Consider the following 20,727-nt stretch of genomic DNA (forward strand, 5'->3'; position numbering starts at 1 on the left):
AAATACGTGGTGATATATTATAGAAAAAAATGTACATGGAAATCTATATAATTTTACTAATCAGTGTCACCCAATAAATTTAATAAAATACTTTTTCAATATATTTTCATTTCCTGAAATAAAACAATGCTTTCTTTCATATCATTTGTACTATCTATAGCAAGCAATATAGCTATTTCTTCCCTCCATTTTTTCACTGCTATTTCTTACTACTTATATTACTAATAAAACATAAATTAATGTGTATTGGACATATCTATGTATGAGTAAGGTATTTGCTCAGTAACTGTATAATTTATCATCCACTTTGGAACACTTGAAAGTAAAATGTTATTTTATTAGTATCAATGCTAGGCAAACTGATGTAAATCCAGATTATAATTTAGAAACTAGGATCAAACTCACCACTAAATAATCATGTGGAGTCTGGGGACCATATACTGTACTTACCTGTATATGAGGAGACTAGTAATTTGCTTTTCATGTAATCAATGTGTATTAATGTTTATGCCTCCTAACTACACAAGTGAAATCATAAATGACTCAGTGTTTATCTACTTTGGCTAGTGACCTCTGGTTACTCCTTCAGTACCAGTTAGTAAATTTCTTTCCTTCAGTAATTTGTTTCACCATGCTGGGGATGGGACTTTGCACACCACTTTTTATTACGCCATTTTGCTCCCTTTCAGGCTCTAACGATAATAGACACTTGAGTGAGACTGAGAACCTGGAAGTGGGAGGAAGGCCTTCTTTTCTATTTGCCTTCTCTTCCTTTAGCAACCTTGCTCCTTTACCATAGCAGCAGCAGTTACTTCAAGTAGCAGCAGGTGAATCTAGTTTGCAGCTTTTTTACAAAAGTCACAGATGCAGCATTATTCTTCCCACTCAAATATATGGGCACCTTGCATTGGCCCCTGAGAGGTCGAGTTGCTTTCCAGCTCAGAGATACCTATAGCAGCTCGCCAGACTCCACCTTCTCAGAAGTTTCAGTTTCTGTGGAACATTTTCTCGAAGCTCTTAAATGTTAATGATCCAAGCCATTTCCTTTGTCCTATTTTCCCTAAAGGTGGCAAGCATTTCATGAAATTGTTACCTTCATGATAATTTAGTATTCTCTCTTTGTTTTTCCAAATATTTAATACCCTAATTAAGAATTCTTTACATCAAGTTATCTTGTGAAATAATTGAATTCTAGAGGCACCTTCTACAGGAATATTATTGCTAAATACTCCACAGAATATGGGTTTTTCTTCCTGTGGGCTCCTGTTCTTATGCTGTTTACTACTAATTAACTACCAGCCACCAAAAGCATAAAATCAAAAATCACACATAAGCAGGAAATTACATATTGGTATTGCTTATAATCCCATTTTGCCTTCTGTAGCTTCAACAAAAGTATTAATATCATAACGTCTAATTTTTCCTGACTGCAAAATCTTATCTTTTACCTTCATTTTTTTTTAGCTTCTTTATAAATAATCCCCTGATCATATATGCCCTCGTTGAGGTCTTAATCATAAACAAATACATAATCACAAGGAAGGAGTTACCATTGGCAGAAATTTACTGTCAATATCAATCTTCCTAATATGCAATATTTATTTTATTTCTATTTTTACTCTTAATGCACAATATAAAATTGCAATGGTATTTACTATATAAAAATATACAGAGCTATAAGGTATTAACTGCACTTATATTATGGTTAATTTCAGATACCTTTCTATTAATATTTTTAATCAGTAGAGTACATTACGTCATTCAGTTCTTTTACTTCACATATCAAAAATAATCATCCATGTTCATATACATCTTTACAATGAGCCCTTATGGGCTAAAAAATATTCCATAACTTGGTATATAAATAATTATGTACCATATTCCTGCTGGATTCTGGACAGTTTGGTTTCAGATTTTTGTCAATATAATGCCACAACACAATGAGTATGTCTGCATATGTATTTATATCTATTTTTCTTTGACATATGTCCTTATAGAAAATACCTATCTTTGGAAATAATGAGTCCGATTGAATGAAATCATGTGTCTGTAGTAAAGCCAGAGAGAATCTGCTATCTCGATGGTTTACCTCTAGGCTCATCCACAAAACAGGAAAAATCATGTCGATCTTTTCCTATGCAGCCAAAAATGTTTGCATCAAAGTTGTTTATAAGAAATTGAGAACTACATTTTTCATAGCAAGCTCATTTGTTGGTAATGGATTCTTCAGGTGTTAGGTAAGTGGGAATTAAAGGGACCAGTCATATTATGATTCCATATTCTAGTAAGTTAAGTTCTTTTGGACTTAATCTGTAAATAAGATAAGGCTGATAGCAGAGAGAAAGTTGAAGATTCTTAAAAATATTTAAAGATTACAACACAGACTTACACTTGACAATTTATTGAGACAGGGTGTATTATTAACAGAATAGGATTGCAGATACTCCCTCTTATGAGCACATCATCATTTCTCCCTTTGCAAGGAGTAGTGAGATCAATGGAGGGTTTACATTTTTGTTTTATTTTTTTCTATTTAAAACAAAGTGATTTCTGTATGTTTGAATGTTTATGAGCCAATAATGTATAGGTGGTTATTTGCACATTTGCAAATGGTGCAGAATACTTTTCAGGACATAATATATAAGAATTTGAACAAGCAACTAGTAGAATTCATTGGGGGAAAAAGTAGAATCTTTGGTCAATTACAGATAGAGATGCAGGAAGCTGAATAAATGGTTTTGTTGTATGACTAAATTTTGGATTGAGAATATAGTGTTTTAAGTCATGAATATACAAATAGTTGTAACAATGATGGAGGTAGATGATATTGACAAATGAGTGCAGAGTAACAAGGGAAGGGAAAAGAAAGGAAGGGAAGGGAAGGGAAAAGAAAGGAAGGGAAAGGAATGGGAGGGAAGGGAAGGGAAGGGTAATGAAAGGAAAGGTAGGGAAGGGAAAGGAAAGGAAGGGAAAGAAAAGTAAATGGAGAGGAGAGAAATCATGGAGCTTCAAAAATTCCCTAGAGTTGCTTAAGGAGTAGAATGCTTTTTTTATGAATGGGCATATTCATAAACTTTTCAGTCATTATCATTTATATTTTATATATCTATATATCTGTATCTACATCAATATACTCACTTTTATCTATTTAAATATCCATACTCTGAAACCTATAAACATAGGAAAACTGGCAACATTCTTTGTCTTTAAACACCCACTTATTGATAAACAATATTTAAAATATATCTATAAAATTTTGGGAGCATTTTCTTATTGTGTGCTATTTTTAAAATATGTTTTGAATTCTTTTAAGTATAGATTTTTAGTATCCAAAATGTATTTTCACTAAAATTAATAAACAGAACATTGTTTTCAAAGTATGGCATTAATTTTTATGTGGAGCAGAAAACTAATCCTTCAAAGATTAGTTTATAAAGGCATTGTGACTTATTTCTTGTTAACATTCACTTTCTCTCTCTTGTTCAAATCCATGAATCCATGAAGCCAGCTTCCATGTTGTAAGGTGCGTTATGGAGAGGCCGTATTACATACAAAGAATTGAGGACAGCCTCTGGCAAATAACCAGCAAGGAACTGAAGTCCCCAATCCAAGAGCTTGTAAGAAACCAAGTGCTGCCCACGACTAATTGAGCTTGGGTGGATCCTGGATCCTATCAATATCAAATATATAGAGGATCCTGCATTATAACAACATGAAATCTTGGTATGACTACATCCTGGATGACACTGCAGGCTTATGAGAGTCCCTGAGTCGGAGAACTCAGCTAAGTCACATGCATATTGCTGCACCACAAATATAAAATATTACATATGTGTTTTTATAATAGTCTAATTTTGGATGATTTGTTATGCAGCAATAAAAACCGGATAAAATAATATTTCACATGAAAACCTAGAACAACCATTAGGAAAAAAATGTAGCAAAATAATTGAGGAAGAAGGTGAAGATTTTCTGCTTTAAGTCCCTAAAATTGTAGATTTTAAGGACATACATCCTGAATGTTGTAACATTATACACACAGCAAAACAAGGCAGGAAAAATATACTATTGAAATCACTCGTGATATAACAAAGAGATATACAATCTACCTTTTCCCCTGAAATCACCGAATGTGGTGACTTACTCCACTTGGTTAAAACGGACTTACTACCATTACATCTATATTTTCCACTGTTGAAATGGGGAAGAGGATATAGAGAGTAAGGAGTTTTCTTTTAAATATATGGCACTGAAATTGTGTACATTTTTCTGTTCATGTCCTATTAGTCAGAACTTATTCACACTAAGCTTCAAAGGAAACTGGGAGAGGTAGTTTCTAGCCATATGTCCAGTGAAACTCAGAAAGCAAGCATGAATTTTGAGAGGCATGAGCAGTGTCTACTTTAGAAGTCAATTTTGCATCAAATACATTGAGTAATCGTAAATGAAAAACAACATAGCAAATTAAGCTGACAAAAAACATAAACATGAAATGAGGTATGACAGAAATTGGCATTTTCAAGAGGTAAGAAATGATACATTACGGCTTCAGTGTAAGGTTCTGGAGCGGTTTGAATAAGTTTATTAAAATAGGTGAGTCTAGAAAAGTAGCTTGTTGTCTTGGCAGAAGGCCTGAAATCCCTACAAAGGATTTTTTTTTCCCACCTTAGGCAGAGTGAAAACACTCATTTTGAGCAAGAGAGTAAAAAAAAAAAAAAAATGAAGATTGTGTTTAGAGGCATCTCATGAAGCAGAGATTAGGGTAGGCTTGACATGAAGATAGTTTTAAGCCATGTTATAATTTGTAGTTAAATTTTAAGATGTGTTATAAATAGATCCATGGAAGTGAGGAAGAAGAGATGGCATTTTAAATCATACATTTAAAATAGAATAGAGTAAAACAGGATGAAATTAATAGAATGGAATGGAATGGAACAGAATAAGAGAAACATCACAACACAACACCATCATATCCCATCAAATCACGTCACATCACATCCCATCCCATCCCATCACATCACATCCCATCACATCCCATCACATCACATCACCTCACGTCATAACATACAAATTAAGGAATGCACCAGAGTGAAAGTTTGACTATGCCTTCAAAGTTCCCAGGCTAAAATCATCTCTGAACAGAAACTCTTTTGAGAGGATATAGCACAATAGAAATGATTGCTTGTTTTTGGAAAAGAGATAATGAGTTCTGTTCTGCACTCTGTAGATTCTCAAGTACCTATGGGATGATTTGATAGAAATCTGTGACTAAAATCATAAATTATACTTTAGTTTGCCCATGTTTGTTGCCTTGGCTTTATTATAGAACACAATGTTTTTATTGTGCTGAGTTGATTGATTTAGTAGTCTGTCACCAGGCCAGTATCTCCAGAACCTTTTATTCCATTAATGCCTTTCACTAGCTCCTTTTCTCTCCATCAGCATGTATTAGGCAATGAAGCACAAAAATTGCATATGGTGCCTTAATTTTAATACACAAACATATACTGCTTTACTGTTATATTTATTGTTTCTTTTCCTGAATGCTTATATTTGGCTCTAATTAAGACTAAAATAAACCAGTTTTTACCTTGAATGATGATTTTCCATTACTTTCTCTTCCTTATTAATATGAATGATATATCTAACCAGACAGAACTTAAATTTCTTTGGGAGATTCTGAGCAATACTGTTAAGGTTTATTTCCTTTAAAAATAACTTTAAATGCTGGTGAGGAGAAATAAGTAAAATCAAAAGGAAAATGTATATGGTAATAATAATGCTTTTTCTAAATTATTTCAGATTTGAAACATCTTCATTTATTCCATCAACATACTGCCCAGTTACACAAGGTCTTTAAATCAATTATATAAGGTTAATTGTTTAAATTAGCATGACTAATACAATAACAAGAACACTATGAAGAGGATTAATGAGTGTTATCTAATTGAATGCATTAAATTACTCTGTGTTCGTCTACTAATAAAAGCAATAGCCTTTTAAACATTAAATGGAATAAACATTATTTATAAATATTTTGTTTTAGAGATAATGATATATAAATATGAATCATACTATATGCTTTTTATTTCTAATGTTGCATACTTTAATGGTGCTCTCACAAATCACCACACTTGAATATATTTTAAAAAATCACTATCCAATCATTAACTAGAGATGCAGAAAGTAGGCCTAAAGGATAGCATACTATATTTAGAATTAACTTTTACATTGTGTTCTTAACAATAGCTTGCTTGATTTTACAAACCTGAGACAACCATATTTAAATTTATCAAGTGCCGTAAGACAACATTCAAGGTATTTCCCAGTTGATCTCCAAAATTGTTTCTACTCTATGCCCCTGTGATCCAGCATAGCTACTTCCCATCGCTTGAAAGGCTAGTTTCTTTCATGAATATGAATTTTCTGAATTTCTTTACCCCTCCCTGCATTGCCACATCTCTCCTTTCTCTGTTTTGAGTTCTTATTCCCTCCTTTCCCCTGCCATCTTTCTACTACTCTTCTTCTTTTCTCCTCTCTTCTTTATCCCTCTCCTCTTCCTCCAACAGTTATATTTTATGGATGGCCAATTCATGTCCTAACAGACCCCCTTGTCATAAATAATTCTGTACCTCCCTGTGTACTTGTAAATCTGAGGTAAGTTTTTATTTTTCTTATGCCATCAATCACTGTCTCCTTTGGACTATGTTTTCTTGTATAGACATTTGCCTCTTGCCTAATATAATGAAGGTTTGAAAGAGACTGTGTTTTATTTAAATATTTCTCCTTTAGTACCTTGCACTGAAGAACTTTTGTATGTTTAATCCTTAGTAAGTACTTGCTGAATATGCATGGTAGTTACTGACAGGTTATACCCACTAAATTAAAAATTACTGCTTTTTAAATAAAATAAATGATATTGAATCTTTAAAATACATATATAATATACATACACATATACATACATATACATATATATGTGTGTATACATATATACACACATATATATATATATATATATATATATATGTAATGTTGATTCACTTTAATTACTTAAGCTATTAGTGTTAACTGGCATCCACTGTGGAAACACAAATTTAGCTAGCACTTCCATTTTCCTGTTAATTCCTTTATATATGTAATATATGTATATATATATATGTAATATATGTATATATATATATCATTTTTCTGTTAATTCCTTTATATATGTAATATATATACACACATATATTATTTATATAATACATGGCACATATATTATATTAATAATATATATAAAGGAATTAATGGGAAAATGAAAGTGCTAGCTAAAATTGTGTTTCTACCGTGGATGCCAGTTAACACTAGTAGCTTAAGGACTAAAAATGATTCAATTTTTTTTTTCTGACAAAGTAAATTCATTAGAGCCCCAAAGGAGGAATTAAAAAAAAGTTTCCATTTAGATAAAAAAGAAACAGTGAAATTATTGGTAGAGATTGGGTGGGGTGGGAAACAGTGGAGGGGAGATCATATTGGAAGATTACAAATGATAGAGTAATTATATTGATAAAGGAAACCACAAAGTTTATGGGCAAAAAGGTAGATGAAGTGATATCACAAGCAATAGAGAGAAAGTCAATTAAAAGCCACAAAATGAAGAGTATATTGTTAAGTGTAACATAATGAAATGAAACCGAAATGAGGCAAAATTACAAAGATCTAATATTTTGGCTTTGTTCTTTTATTCTGTAATAAAGACTGCCTAATATTAGAGAAAGATAATGGCATAAATGGAAAGAAGTATCTTTCATAATTATACCACATTAAAAATTTTAATATGGGTTAAAACATTAGAAGTTGTGTGAATAGAAGACTAGCAGCCCCCTATTACCCATTTGCTGCAATGGTCCGATATATCCAAATGAATATATCTGAATTTTTTATACATAAAAATAATGTTATTTATATACAAAGCAGCTCAAATCATTATTAAATGCATAAAATAGTCAAAATATCAACTTTTTGTTTTTTGTGGATTTCTGACTCATTTTGGAAAAAAAACAAACTTGAAATCAATTAATGCAGAGAAAGTTACGGACACATCATCAGTCACTTTATCCTTTGTATTTCCTTGCCCTTGATTTGATTTCCCAACTCACCCAAAATACTCTTCTGATGTACCTCTTGAAAGTGCCATCCCATAAGCAGCAAACTCTATTTTATCCTAAAACTTTTTTTGAAACAGTGTGACCACTTCCATATGTTAAGAGGAAACTATTGTTTCCCTGAACCCACAATTTGCATTGTTTTCCTCTTAAATCACAGTTTTTATTACCCAACACTTTATATACTTCAGTTAACAGAGGTTCCCTTGCTCCCAATTGCTTTTATTATTTATTATTTCCATCTTTTTTAAAAAAATAATTTCTGTCCTTCTGATGCCTATGCTCATTCCTTTGATTGCCCATTTGGCTATACCAAACTACCCTCTCTTAGCAATTATTTCTGAATATCTTGATTACTTTCATTCATCAAAACCTTCACACCTGACTTGTACTTTTCAACCCAACTTTTTGCCTCTCAGTTCAAGCAATGTTTTTATTCTAATGTATTCAATGTCCATGTGGATGACGCTAACATTCTTCCTGTTGGATTATTTATCTCTTTAGTCCAAAGAACTTTTTCCAGGTAAAAGAGATGCCTCAATCTTTTAATAAACATTTCTGGAATGCTAAACAATTACTTCCCTTTTTATGTCTTCAGTTAAAATGGATCACAAGATCATACCTAACAGGAATGAAATCATGGACGATGAGTATTTTTAACTGGGAACATCATGCTGAAAAACTTCAGAGTCTTATTGTGTAGAAAAGAAGATAACATATTGAAAAGCAACTAGCAGAACCTGTGACACCATCTACTTTCACATCTCAAAGAGTTTACACTATTGACATCCTTTCTGTCTTAGATATACCTCAGCTATCTAATTGAGCCTTCCTTTTGGTTTTTACTCTCATGTTTGTCCCACTTACACAAAATAAATCCCACAGTGAAGCTCTTATTCTTCTGAAGCTACTTTTAATCCCTCCATTTGCATTCACACCTTCTTGAAAAGGTTGTTGAATCTGAGTCTCTGTTTCTTTGACCCTCATTTATTCACAAACCTAATTCAACCAGGTTTTACGTTCACTCTAATGCCGAAGCTCTCACTGAATTTATGAGCGATACCCATGTCACAAAGTCACATATGAAATTTCATTAATCCTCTTTCTGACCACGTTTACTACTTCATAACATCGACTGTTCTTTTCTTAAAATAATCACCCTTGGCTTCCTTAAGAAAACAATTCTTTGAAACTCAATCAACATCTCTGCCTTTTTTTTTGGAAGCTGTTACCCTTCTACACAATCCTTACATTTTGTTTTTCTTCAAGGGCACACTTTATTATATTTCCAGCTATTTATCTTTGTAGACCATCAAATACACTCACTTTTCATTCCACAAATAATTACTTTACCACCTATTGTATGCCAAACACTCTTTCACATGGCAGAGATTGAACAAAGCCTACAGAAATACATGATCTCATAAAGTTTATATTTTATTATGGGAAATGGCTAATACACCAGAAAAGTAAATAAAATACATATTATATTACAAAGTCACAAGCACCACGAAGTAAAACACAAACAAACAAAAAGCAAGGTTATGTAATAAGTATTGTCGGGGTAGAAGACCCAAATTTTTAGAGACAATAAAGAAGATACCTCAGAAAAGGTGATATTTGAGAAATCTGAAGTAGGTAAGTGTCGTGCAGGGTCTCAGCTCCCACTCCCCGCCCAAGAACGCAGGACAAGGTAAGGCCAAACAGGAACACCCACGGAGCCATAGATAGGGGAGTCAAACCAATATATTCTCGCTGGCGGCTGGGCTGGAGACACAGGAAGCAGGATCTACATAATCTGCCTAACAGCAGTCCGCGCTTGCCAGCCACCATCTTCTTGCTAGCCCCCATTCCATTCCGCTAGCATAGCCACAGCCGTTATATTAGTGGCCAATGGCCTACGGGTTACAGCTGACGGCCAACTAGCCACAGCTGCTGGCCATCTGATCACAGTTGATGGCCATTTACTACCCGAGCCAGCACCTTTCTATGTGAGGCCGAGAGCCTGGAAACTGCTTTTTGGGGCTTTGTCCCCACAGTAAGAGAATGAAGTTATGTGACTATCTAGGAGGAGAACATTCTCACGGGAAGAACCTGGAGAAGATTTTCAAGGAAACATATACACAGCTTCCATTCCATTCCACAGACAGGAACTAATTTTGTGAATGAATAAATGACTCTTCATCATCACAATTTTTTCATTATGAGACATATGCAATGAAAAAATATTTCATATTCTGTGAATTAGATTCTTTTCAGTCATAGTTTCATTGCTAATAATTATTATTTTATACTATAAATTAAATCTTAAATATAATTAATAAATATATTAATATGATGTAAATATATAATATACATCATAAAATGAATATGAAATAAATTTGGAATATTAAAATATATTAATAACAAATAACTAAATATATTAATAACAAATAGCTAATGATTCAGTTTATTAACACCCTTCTTGATTCTTGGATTAAAAGGAGAAAACTATCTATGAAGACAACAGTCATTTATAATGATTTTAAATATTTAATCAATTCATTCACATATACTCTAAAAACTTGGAAAGATTATTTGGAATTATTTTTATGGTCTACCCACTTTCTTCTCTTGAGCCTCTCCACTATCTTGTAAGTATGTTTTGGTGACCATGGAAATAAATCTAGTATTTAAACCAAAGAATTTAGGATATTTCTGTAATAATGAGGTTCTTGGTCTCTCAGATGTTCTGTTCTAAACCCATCTAAATCTTAATTTTCCATGCTGTTGATGATTTCAGCTAATGCTGAGGTTGGAGCATGTTGGCCCAGGCGTATCTTGTTCTCTGAAGTTCAAGCAATAGTTTATTTTGTTACCCTTCTTTGCTTACTAAATTTCAGAGGATTGTTATAGACTGGTTATAGTCAATGAATGGCCTGGGATATTTTTGTAGGAACCTTCTGCATCTGTAAATGCTATAAAATTAACAAATCAATGAGCCACATCAGCTGGAAATAACTTAGTCTTTCCCTTCTTGTTGGCATATTTTTCATGTCTGATCATTGCTCCACAATGACTGGGTAGTGGTAAGTGAATAGGGAAACCTCAAACACTGATGGTCTAATGAGACCAGGGATTAAGACCTTTTCTTCATCTGACACATAATTTCATTATTTTAGCTGAAAGTAAAATATATCCTCTTATTTAAATACGAGATTTTTTTTGTGTCTGATTTTGTCTGTAGTTTTCAGAAGAAAAAGGGGGGTGGGGTGGGTGGTATTGAATTTGCTATTAATTCCAAATAGTACTGTTATCATTTAAGAGTGTGCTGTTTGGTTAAATAATAAGTGTGCTGCTGTCCATTAATCTTTTTAAGTAGAATGTCATATTGCAGTTTCCATTTCCAGGAAAGATTTATCTAAAATGTAGATATGGGTAGCTGGTTATGCAATTTCAATTGAAAACTGAATAATCATTATAGTATTCACATGTCTAATGTCAGGGCAAATAAATTGGTACCATTGACCTTCAAACTGTGAACAGAAATGATTCTTCAGACAGTAAAATGGGATAGAAAAAAATGTAATTACAGATTCCTCAACTTTACTGTAAGGAACCCCTAATAACAGAATGCAACATTTGAAATATATGTTATTTTGCTGTGTGTTGATTTTTATTTTTTTAATTTAAACTATATATACAGTAACCCCTTTAGACCAGCTTATGAGCTGATTTTCTAAACCAATTAAAAAAAGAAAATATATATGGAAAACGTAGTTAAAATTAGTTTCTCTTAAGGGAGATATATTTGACTATTTCTGAAGCCATTTTCTGTGACTTACTGATCAATAAAATATAAATTTCTTGGAAACTACACAATTTTAGAAATAGTGTAGAAAGGAAATCTGAAGGTTACCTCATCTACCTCATCCTCCTGGAGGGCTAGCCTTACATCAAGCAGTGAGGAAGTATTCCTTGAGTGAAGAAACCTGTTTTTTGTCTTATTAAACTGTAACTGCTCATATGGACCATTATTGGCACAAAAATCAATGACAAAAGGGAGATCATTATCTTGAATGTATCCTCTTCCACACCTAATAGTATAATTGCCTTTAAATACATTTATTTCTATGAGACTCTTTTGCGTTAAAACTGTAAACATGTGGTATAAAGGGCTTACCGTGTCTTTCAACGTGAGGCCAAAATTTATAAGCTTCAGGTCTAACACTTGAGCTTAATGTATTTGTCAATGTTAGCAACTAAGATAGAGATAACTTAAGCTCACCTGATAATCTTCCCAAATGAAAAAGCTGCTGCTCGGCAGTATTTAGCCATAGCATTCCCACAACTCTTTATGTTTCCTATTAAGTTTAATTCAAGCTCTAAGATCGTATAAAAATCTCCCTCCCTAGTACGTGGTTTCTGCTATGTGTTTGGCTCAGGTCAGCGTTTCCTCATTACATTTAGGTCATGTCGTTATTTGTCGGCCCATCAATCTGTATCTCAGATCAGTTTGTTCCACATCTATTGTCCTATCATACTCTAAGAACCCAGGTGTTTGTTTCTATCTAGTTGTATGTTGCCCCAGGGATAATGGGTCTAATTATTCTTTGAGATACTTTCTAATGATATTTTTGAATGATTTTATGAGGCATGTATACTTATTAAACCAAATTTTATAGTAAAAACACTATGAGTTAAAAATATAAAATTCAAATATATCAGATGGCTTTGAAGTGAAACTAGATCCCTCCTAGCCTCCAAACTTTTTCTCCAATCCCCACAAAGAATCACTATTAACTGCATCTAATATGTTTTACTCAAAGTGGTGTACACATACGTGTGGTCATACTATCATGAAACTTTATTTTTCACTTAACCATATATATTGGAGAGCTTTTTCTCTGTTAGGACATGTTACTTGATCCCATATTTTAACAGATAAAAATAATCTATACAGACGTGATATTTCCTGCTGAAGGTATATTATACTGGTGAACGTTTATATTCTAATTTGTGCACAAGCAGTTTTGTATAGCATTCTGTTATACTCCTGATTATGTCTTCTACAACCTGTAGTTATACAAGATAAATCCCTACAAACGAAACTACTTAATCAAAAGTAATGTGAATTTGTTATACAGCATATTGACAAACAGCCTTTAAAATTTTCAACAATTTACAAAAGTATCAATAGTATATGAAACATATTCCCCATAATCTTGACAAACATGTTATTCATTTTAATGTTTACCAATTTAAATGGTAATAAAAATAATGTAGTTATCAGTACTCAAATATACATGATGCCCAAGGTATTTTGTATAGTATCTATTTTAATTTTTTTCTGTTAACTGTTAATTAATTTATCTTTACCCAGTGTTCCCTCTTAGGTTAATTACCTTTCTGCTTAATTAGTTTAGGAATATTAAGAAAGAAACTATTTGTGCTCTATGAATTTTACAACTCTGTTTTTACTTGGTATTATCTATTATTGCTCCAACTTTACATTTATCAATTCCTTCTAAAATGTAGAATTATTTTTATAATACTTTTCAAATAATTTACTTATAATCTTTGCATCACTATTCATAGTATTTTGTGCTTGTGCTACATAGGACTCTGCACGCCCGATGCAGCAAAAATCACAGTTAAAGCAGAGATGATGTGAATCAGAATGCAACAAACATCTAAAAAAGGGAATCCCTTACTGTTGAGATCATGTGTGCCCCATTATAAGTCTTATCTGTGACTGAATTTAAAATGTGCTACTAAACTGGTCTTGAGTCCATAACTGATTACATAGATTGATTCATTTTTGGTATCTCACTATTCCACATTTTCTAGGTTTTCTCACTTTTGGTCAATTCTTCAGCTAGTGTAGTGTTTTTGACTGATAGAATGATCTAGTCTTTCATCCCAGGAGGGTCTGAGACATTGTTTTTCTTGATCTTTATCAGGTAACAGTTCCATTAAACACACAGTCCAAAGTATCACAGAACATGAAAACATCAAGGCATTTCCCAGTGAAATCTGAGTTCTAGATATGCCAATAGGTGCATTTGTATAACACCATACTTAGCTCCCCAGAACAATATGAATATCAGCATTATAACTCATTTGTCTTCTTTCTAATATACCAGCTTACAATACTCAAAGTGACCAGAAAAAAGTTATTATTTTAGGTTAGGGTATTTTTTATTGTATTCTTTGGGGGAAGAACTCTATCTAAAATACAGGGCATCTAATCCATCAGAATTTATAGAACCAAGAATGAAAAGCATATCTTTAAGAGGAAAGTCAGTGTGAGTGAGAAGGACAGTTATTGTACTGCCATATTTTCCCTAAAACATACCCATTGAAATGAAAACCATACAAACCTGCACTCGATTAAGTGAACATACTAAAATTTTGAGATGGAGTTCCAATCTCTCAAGGTATTTATCCTGAGGTGGCAATTTAGCTGAGTCCTCAATAAGCTACTGTGTCATTCTTTAAATTTGGCTTCTTCTAGAGATGTATATTATAGGAATAGTCGTGCACAGCCATGTGACAATTACAGCACATGCTTTGCCATTAAGAAAGTACCTCGATCGGACCCAATAGTATATGAACTTCTATGTGAGTCAATGTCATTTTCTGTAATTTCTTAGACACTCCTGCTGGCAAACACATTGCAGGCAGGAAAGGAAAGCCCAAACTTGAGTCAATTATTGATTCTGATGATTAAAAATTACTACCTTTGTACAGAAAATTTCAATGATTTCTCCCAGGATGAGGTATTACTTACGATGTACTAACTTGGTAGGGAGAAATAAGGAACAGATTTGGAGACTTCAAATTGGACTTTTCTTACATCATCTTTCTATGTCTCAAATCAGGAAATCACTGTGAGAACTCTTTTAACAACTAAGAGTGTCCATTCTAATTATGAATTGAAGTACCAAGTAGATAAGCACAAACTGGGTCTGTGTACCAATTGTACCCAATGTGGTGAGATGTCTGTACCAGAACTCCATATATATCTTGTCCCATAAGGCTCCCTCTAACCAAGAGGCCATAAGAGCCATTCAAGACATCTGGTGTCAGTGTTAGCTGAAATTGCATGTAACAGATATAAAATTCTGGTATTCCTCTTTGTCCAGTAGTCTCCTTTGTGGAAGAATTGAAGGGCATTGCAATGTTGTTTCTCAAGAAATCCAGCCTCCACTTGAATCTGTGTGCTTCGGTTGTGGTAACAGAATTGAATCTAAAAAGTGGACAGAACGTAGCCATTTTTCCCTTCTGACAATGACTCAGATTTTTCACCAGCTCTATTTTTTTTGTTTTAATCACACAAATGAAGCAATATTCTAGATGACAGCCTATTTTCCCTTACCCTGCTCTTTGTCCTCCTAAATGATTTACTTGGCTAATTTCAAAATAATAATAATAATAATAATAATAATAATAATAATAATAATAATATTTAACTCTCCTATTTTTGTCTCCCCTATTCTCTTACCTACTCTAGTCCAGAATATTCCATCACATAATCTTTTAGGTAATTATAAAAGGATTCAGTTAAAGGCTCCAAATAAACACACAGCAAATTTGTCATTGGCACCTTTTACAATTTTCTGCCATTTTACCTTAACTTAAACCTTACATTATTCTGCTTGAAGATAAGGCTCATACTATTGCTTTACAACATGCTTAAATAGAAAATTGAATTAAAATATAGAAAATTGAATTAAAATATATAAAATTTCATTTGGAACAACAAAAGGTCTTTTGAAGTCTGTTCATAATTTACTCTTGTAGGTAACATGCAGAATTAATTGAATTAATTCTATTCAATTAATTCAAATTTAGATTAAATTATTTTTTCTTAAATATATCCAAATGACAAATCTTTTTAAATGCATAATTATCAGATATCATGCATACACAGTTATGATGGCAAGTGGGTAATTTAAAGCACTTAGTTTTTAGGGTAAATTTATACTTTCAGTGGAATGTATCAGTATGTATTATAAGTATGTATTATAGATATTTAAATAAGTCTCTACATATTAGGTTTATATTCATTCTTTTTTTTTTTTTTGCCTCCTTTGAATAGTGCTACTTTTACTTCCTACTTCTTTAACAAGTTCTTTGCCTATGTTTACTCCCTGTAATTAATAAAAAGTCATAGAGAAATGTAAAATCCTGGCTTAGATTGACTATATTTTTTATTCTAAACTGGAAACACATTCTAGGATATTCACCATGATGACTTGAATTTTTAATATATACTTAGAGAACTGTGATCCACTTATTTACTATTACCTGCTGAAAATGAAAGTTGTTGCTGGGAGTCTTCAGCTAAATAAAGAGATATGAAAGTTCACATTGTGTCATTAATATGTACAATCAGTCATTTCCTGCAAGCTAAAGAAGCCACGCAGTGTACCTCTAGCCATTGAAAAAAAGTAAGTTAATCATTCACTGCAGGTCGTGTATCAGGGCTCAAAACTATTAAAACTGTATTAGTTGTGATTTTATTTCAATTCTCAAAGAGACTTTTGGGTTGTCTTCTGCATTATCTTCTGGCCTTGGGCAATGGTTGACTGTTTTGCTTTCTTATATATTTAAAAAGGAAAACTAAGAGAGAGCCAAATGTGGCAAGGCCGAGTGTATTTTTTCATAGCAGATGTTTCTTAGAAGTATGCAATGTGCAAGTGATCAGCATTAATACTTTAACATGCTTAAGTATCGAGCTGCAACTTACTTTTTTCTAATACACTGAAAACCATATGGTTGTTTCTGTTGTTGGTGTCAATTTGGTTGGGTGGGAAATACTTAGGCACAACATAAGACATTTTCATTGATTCTTAAAAGGTCTTTATTCACACTTGAGCTAAAGCAGCTGGTAGCGGGTTAGAGAGCACTCGAGTCACCAAATCTCTGGATATTGCTTTCTGCCTCACCATCTGTGCCCTGTTAAATATTCTTGATTTTTGCCAAGTTTGGGCCAATTTATGTTAAATCAGTTACTGAAATCAGGATCCCAGAAGCTTCAGGGAGAAAAAATATGATATTAAACTGCATAATTCTTATACATTAATAATTAGTATTGAGATACGAAGTTCAAATACTGCCACTCAAAAGATTATTGTGAGAAATCAAGCTCCTAAGATTTTGGGAGGACTGTGAATATAAATAATTTTTCAGAAGCATTCACCCCAAAGAAATATACCCCATCCTAATCTTTCAAGATAGTTGAGTAAATTTTGTATGAGATGCGAAGAGCAGCTGCAGGCTCAATTCTGTTCACAAATGCTTTTTAATCTATGCACTATAACCTAGTGAAACCTAATATAGTGGCTAATTACTTTACAATTTTACTGTCTTGTACCTGACAATAGCTTCCAGTAACACAGTATAGCCAGTGTGTAATTTCTTACTATAACAAGTACACATACTAAATTGCCAGGTGGAAGGAACAGCAGCTCAAATTAGGAAGACTACTGTCCTGTTTTTTGAGATATTAACAGTGAAAAAGACTGTCTTGTTATTCCAATGTTAAAAAAGAAGTCACAGGATATAAAAGTCAAATTACATGACATTTTTCGATGCCTTTGATTAAATTAGATATTAATTTTCACTGAGACCAATAGCCAAGAATGGAAAACACTAAGATTTCATCCACATATAAGAGTGAATAAAGGAAGAAAGGAAGGGCCCTGGATAGTTAAGGAATAAAAGGAGAAAAAGAACATATATACTCATTTCCACCAAATATTTAGCAAAGCTATACTATAACATGAAATGATACTTAATCTAACTGGAAATTTCTTCAGCGCAAAGATAAAGATATTCTAATATGACTAATGATATAGATTTAGCTAATACTCGCCAATTATTTTCTGTGTGTCCAATACTGTGCTCATTGCATTGATTCATTATCTCATCAAATCTATCTCAAACCCTACAAGCATACAAGCATATGCTACATTACAAATCAAAAACCCTATAAGACATTTCAGTGGCTTATATACAGGAGGTAGTAAGAAAATACTTATTAACATCAAAGCCATTTAAAATTCACTCACTGCTAAAAGTGCCTGTTAAATCATAAATAAATGTCTTGATCATGGGTTCAACAATTGTCTCACATTACCTAACTGAGACTTCAAACTCTGATAGTCTATAGTATAAAGCACTGAGGCTATGCCTTTTTTTTTTATTTTACCCTAAAATGAGTAGTTATGTATTCTATAAAGATAAGACATTCAGTGTATTGCCCATATAGAAACAAAGATATAAATTATCATCTACTGCCAAATTAACAAAACAAATTGGCATAGCATGTCTTTTAAATTATTTGAATATCAGTCAAGTTTTCAGTACTTACAGCTAAAACAATATTCTCTAGGATGAAACATTTAGTTTTCTTTGTCACAAGTAAAGCTAGGGATCACTTAGTCTCTACTGGGATATTCAGGCGAATCTGTCGCGATTGTCAAGATTTATATAGTACTACCAGGTTTCAAAGTATTCTAGGAAGTAGGAGGTTGTATTAAATAAAACTTGAGTAAGCCAAAGAGATTGAGTTTTTGAAATTGTTTTTAAATTCCAAAAGGAAAAACGTACTAATTTTCATAGAGGAAGTAATGTAACTGCACAAAATTCAATATAATCGAAAGGTTCCTGAGAAACTATTGTATATAATGTTAAAATTGGGAAATTTTACTGAGTTTATATAATTTCTCCAAGCTAGAACACATAATGTAAAATTTAACAATTTTTAAAAGAGCAAACATGTATTTTACACATTATTTTTTTATTTACATACACAACTTTCCCAGTTTACTTGGTGACTGATAAAAAGAAGGGTAGTGAAGGCAGAGAATAATGCATATTTTAAGTAATAAGTCAAGTATTAAAATATCCAAATTGTCTTCTATAAGAGACTCACACCATGCCTTTCAATCACTAAAGCAAGATCTAAATGAATAACAACGATACTTCATAAATTGGAATCAAACCCCTAAAAGAAGGTAGGTGCATCAAGGCTGATGGTGGTGCTATGATTATTTTGCATAATATATTATAACATCAGTTCATATTTTATAAAGGATTCATGAAGTACCATCTCTAAAAATCATATGAAAATTTCAAACATTAAAATGTTTTACTGTTTAATAATATACATTTTATACTAATGAATAATTAATATCCAATTTCCAAAAATTTACTGACATTAGATGAATACAAAAGGTTTCAGTTTGGCTTTATATCACTACACAGGCAGTCATTAAACTTAATATGAAGAGATAACCAATGCTATTAGTACTTCATAAATATCCTATTTTTCTACATATAAATTATGTATATTCAGATAAGTAATATAAACTATTCCATTTTAATTTGTCATGATTTTCAAACTAGATACTGAAATCAAGGTCAATAAAGACTGTAAGATTACTTGTCAGGTAAGCTGCAATGTGTATATATATATATACACACACACACACACACACACACACACATATATATAAAATTGATTCAAAATTAGGACATATATTTGAATATTAGAACTTTAAAAATGCTATCTATAAAAAGACAAACTTCTTTTTTTCCTCTTCACTATCTTTTAATTATCCCTCTTTTCTTTTTTCCCCAGCTAGATTTTTTTTTTAAATTTCTGTCTTCTGATTGCTTCCCTCTAACTTTTTACACTTTTCTCTCCAGACTAAGTTATATTACTTAAAATATAAAACCAGAAACAAACCTTCAAGTAGAATAAATCTAAAGAAATGACTCCAAATAATCTAGATTCTAGATCATTATGATAATAAATTTAAAATGATTTCTGTAGAACTTTTTGTTTATGTCTTTCAGTATACCAACACCCATCACAATCTTTATGGATTTACGTAGCTTGCATTATTTTGAACATAAATTCATAATATCATTTTAATGTTTTAAAACAATCATGTTGTCTTTAGCTACAGAATGAATCTTCAGTGATTTTGAAAATAAAATTGTTGGTAATACTGAGAATATCTGTTATTTCAAAACAGGAATCAATGTTGAAATTTAGTAAAATTAAACTCACTAATCAAATAGTTTAATCTTTTGCATGACTATTAAAACTATAAACTTTTGAGAACATTTGATTAAGTATAGACTTTTGGTTTTGTTGTTGTTTTTTATATTACAGGAAAATTAGGACTATTTTAAGGAAATTAATTTAGTTCAATATTATAATATTTAAGACATTACTTCCTTTGCTATTTTGTGTGGAATTTATTTTTAAAAGAAGGAAAACATTTCAAAAATATCATAGATATAAAAGTCTCAAAATTGATTAGAAGTAAGAAAATACAGTGGAGTGTTCTATAGCTATGTGACCATGGTCACATTGCCCCAAAAGGATATTTTGATAGAAATGAAATGATCAATGCCATGTTTTAATACTAATACGTTGAGTATTATAAAGTATCACATTATTTTTTTCCGCAGGTTTTTAAAAAATTATTATTATTAAAGTTTATTAGGGTGAAAAAGTTTAGTAAAGTTACATAGGTATAATAATTAATGGTGAAAAACTGAAGCTCTTCGCTCTATG

Source organism: Rhinolophus hipposideros, assembly GCF_964194185.1.
Source record: "Rhinolophus hipposideros genome assembly, chromosome: 11".
Classification (NCBI taxonomy): Eukaryota; Metazoa; Chordata; class Mammalia; order Chiroptera; family Rhinolophidae; genus Rhinolophus; species Rhinolophus hipposideros.